The following is a 3,860-nucleotide window of genomic DNA, read 5'->3' on the forward strand; positions in this document are numbered from 1 at the left end:
TTCTCTCCTCTCTCTCTCTCTCTCTCTCTCTCTCTCTCTCTCTCTCTCTCATAAATGCCCACTAGGAAATGCAAAAGAAATTAGAGGTCAGGATCATAAGTGAGTATTCAGAAAGTCTGGCTTTGTTTTCTAGGTTTAGTAAATCATTTCATTTCTTCAGGCTTGTTTTTCAAATCCTGATAATAGAGATTATATGGTCTTTTATTCTTCTTTCCTTCTTTACTCTTCCTATTCTTAAAGCATAAAGGACATAGCTGGAATTGGTGGGGGAGAGGAAAACAATTATAACAACTTTGCTTGTTATTGAGCGCTTACAATATACCTGGCACTATATATTTTTTATTTCATCTTTATAACAATTCTATGAGGTAAGTGTTTTTATCTTCATTTTTGCAGATGAGAAAACTGAGAAAGATTAAGTAATTTACTCAAGGATATATAGCTACTAAGAAACGAAGCTAAATTTTGAACCTGGACTCTTCAAAGCCCCATGGAAAACACTTAGATTTTAAGTCTTTAAAGGGAGACAGAGGAAATGATTGTTAAAATGCTGAGCTGATATAAGAGAGTAAAACATTGTACAAAGTAGGGTGGTCCCTGGACAGTCAGTGTATGGGAAGTGCTCTGAGAACATTTGGAAGGTTGCACAGTTCAAAACAGATGCTTCGGACAGAGCATCTGATGAGCACAGAACAATAGGGTAAAATGCTTGGCCTCTCTGAATCCATCTTTTTTAAGTCTGCTTTGTTCCCATGACTTTCAGGTAGATAGCTTCTTGCATATCGACACGCTAATCATTAGAGGAATCCTGTTTGTGGCTTGGGTTTTATAAAAACTGTCCCTTACCAGAAAGTGCCTCTCCTGAAGAGATAAGGGATGTACTGTTTATCAAAGATTTGCAGAAACCTGATGACTGGACTCATGTCAACTAGAGTCAACAGACTAAGCACAATCTTCCTCGGACCCCTGTTGGCACCCAGATGTCTGTGGTCGTCAGTCATCTTTTGCCCCTCCTGTTTCCCCTTTCTCTTAACATAAAAGAAGGCTGAATTCTGTATTTTCTTAAGATGAATTTGAGGCACCAGTGGGTCTCCCATCTTCTCTGTTGGCACCTTCACAATCAATAAAACTTTTCTTACTCCAAACTCTGATATTTTGAGTTCTGGCCTTTCAAAGCATCAGACACATAGACTTTGGACCGGTAAAAACACATCAGGTGAACTTACTAACGTGAGAATTCTTAGACTGGAGATGGGTGCACCAGTGTCAACAGACTTGATTTCTGAAGAAACTGGGTGGGTCTTTCAAGAACAAGAGAGATCTGAAGCAGATATTCTTGGACAGGTCCAGTCCTTTCATACCTGCTAAAGGATTCCTGGGAGGGCTATCAATCAAGCAAAAGGGAACCACAGATGGAAAAGACACGCTCTCAGAAACTACAAGCTTTTGAAAGAGTAGTGCCAGGTACGGCATAAAAAGATCAAGTTGGAATTAGTACATGTGTCTTAAATGTCATAGGGTGGCAAGAAACTGGAGATGAAGTCAAAGTCTGCTGGGGCCAGAAGTTTATATGGACTCACAGCCATCTGTGGGACAGATTGCCGAGCAATGCTAAGAGTAGGAATATGGTCATTTTTAAAACTGGCCTAAGCTTGTGACCAGATGTCATGAGCAGAAGACATTTTCCATATATGTTCATACCTAAGAGGGTTTTGCGGCAGGTCATGTGAAAACGTGTAGTGAGGTATCCCTTGGAGAAGCAGGCCTACTTAGAATAGTCAGAGCTGGAGTTAAATTTATGACAAATTATCAGATTTCTTCTGAGGTCAGAGGGGCCACTTGAATTCTCACAACTGGGAAAGTAATTAAGGAGGAAGAGAAGGAGGTAAAATCAGATGTCCTTGGGGCAAAAGAATGAAGAGAAGAGCAGGGACTGGCATCATGGTACAGGGAAGATGCAAGTATGCCTCAGCCCCCTAAAGTCAGAGCCCTGGTGTCATGATGATGACTAGTCACCTTTATTGTATACAGTAGGGCAAATTTGGGTCCAAACAGCATCCTGAGGCCACAGAGGCACCAACTCCTGGCATCTCATCCACTTTAACCTGTGAAGAACAGTTTCAAGAACAAAATAAGGATTGCCACCCTACCCCCACCCCACTCCCAGGAGATAGAAAGCTCACTTTTGTTACAGTTGTGAGGAAAGACACATTTGGCAGACTGTGCTGGTGAGAACAAAGCTCAGGAAGGAGAGAGGGAGCTCACCTTCCAAGTGGCAGAAGATATACCTTCTTTCTCCAATCTCAGAATGGAAAATTTCCAGCTACATCTTTCCTTGTTGAATCCTAATGCTACTATGTTTGACCTCAAGTTTTACTGCCCTAGTGGAGCTCATGACTGACTGTCTGGGTTGGGGTGGCAGTGGGGCCCCAGAGCAGCAACTCAAAACTCTTCTGGTAACTACAAAGCTAGGGAAAGTCAGACCTCTGCATCCAAAAGGGCTTCAGAGCTGAGTCACTCTAACCTCACCAAAGGAGAAGGGAGGGAAGGGGTGGGCCTCAAGACTGGAAAGACTCAGGTGCCATGAGCAAATAGTGTATTGTGTTTACTCTTCCCTTCACTCAACACTCTGAGGGGCGTTATGTAACACACTTGTTGAGATGTTAAATATGTCTGTGGAGGAATACAGGATGGGGGGAGGCAAAGCTAATTTGTTATTTATGACATTCTCTGTCTTCTGACAACTGGAACTCTCTTGTTTGAAAGGTAATGAGTGTGAAAATGGAAATTACTGAAAAAAAAAGATGGGTGAGGGTTGTCCAGAAGGAAGGTGGCAGAGATCATAGAAAAGGAGGAAATCCAAGCTTGTGGCTGGAGAGAGGCCCAGAGAGAGTGCGTCTGGCAAGAAAAGAGGAGTAGCTGAGGGAGGAGCTGAGGCAAGACAACAGAGATGTTTAAAGGGAATTGTTATGGAGTTTTGCGGTATTCGATGCCATGTAATTCTCTCTCTGTGAAACCTTCAATAAAATCTCCATTTATCAGTGCTTTGGGATTTGTTGCAGAAGAGGAGCTCAAAGTGCTGAGCCCATACCTAGTCAAAGGACCCAGCTGTATTCAGGGGCTGAGTGTCTCATTCTAAAGGATGAGGGAGGTGTGCATGGCTTCACAGTCAGTGGAAGAGAGAGGAAAGAATCAGAGAAGACCCCACAGGAGAGGTAGCATCAGAGAGGAGCCTTTAAAAAGGACCAACATTTTTACTACAATTGGGAACAGGGGAAATTCAAGTATGAGAGACCAAGAGCGGAGGTGGAGAGGTCTGAAAGTGTTTGCAGCAGGTCATGTGAAAGTGTTTAGGGAGTGATGATTGTCTGCATGGGGAAAAAGAGTAGGCTGGAGAGAGAGAGAAAAAAAAAAAGAATCGCTGGAGGAATTACAGATGCTTGGCAACCTTAAACCTTAGAAACCGTCAGGGATGCTCTGGAAAGCAAAACAAGGACTGTCATGTGTTATTCGCAAGAAGACAGAACATGGAACGATATATCCCTAAAAGGAGAGGCTGCCCCCACTCCAGGTATCTGCCTCCTTCAAATGACCAGGCCAACCTGGATTGTAAACACTGCATAAAATAAATCACATTAGAGTTTAATCTCGTTTGATTTCAGAAGATTCTCCCTGGACTTGACAGCTCTGCTTATATTCCAGTCCCAGCTGAGAAAATGGCTGCTACCTGGCCATGCTCACTGACTTGTGGGGTAGGCATAACTTCCAGAGTCCTTGACCTATGCTGAAACCACTCAAGCTCTGGCTGCTTGAGGTGCTCCCACACCCACCAGTAAGCCTCTGCTGTCTCCAGGGCTGCC

The sequence above is a fragment of the Pteropus alecto genome, unplaced genomic scaffold (assembly GCF_000325575.1).
Source record: "Pteropus alecto unplaced genomic scaffold, ASM32557v1 scaffold88, whole genome shotgun sequence".
NCBI classification, from domain to species: domain Eukaryota; kingdom Metazoa; phylum Chordata; class Mammalia; order Chiroptera; family Pteropodidae; genus Pteropus; species Pteropus alecto.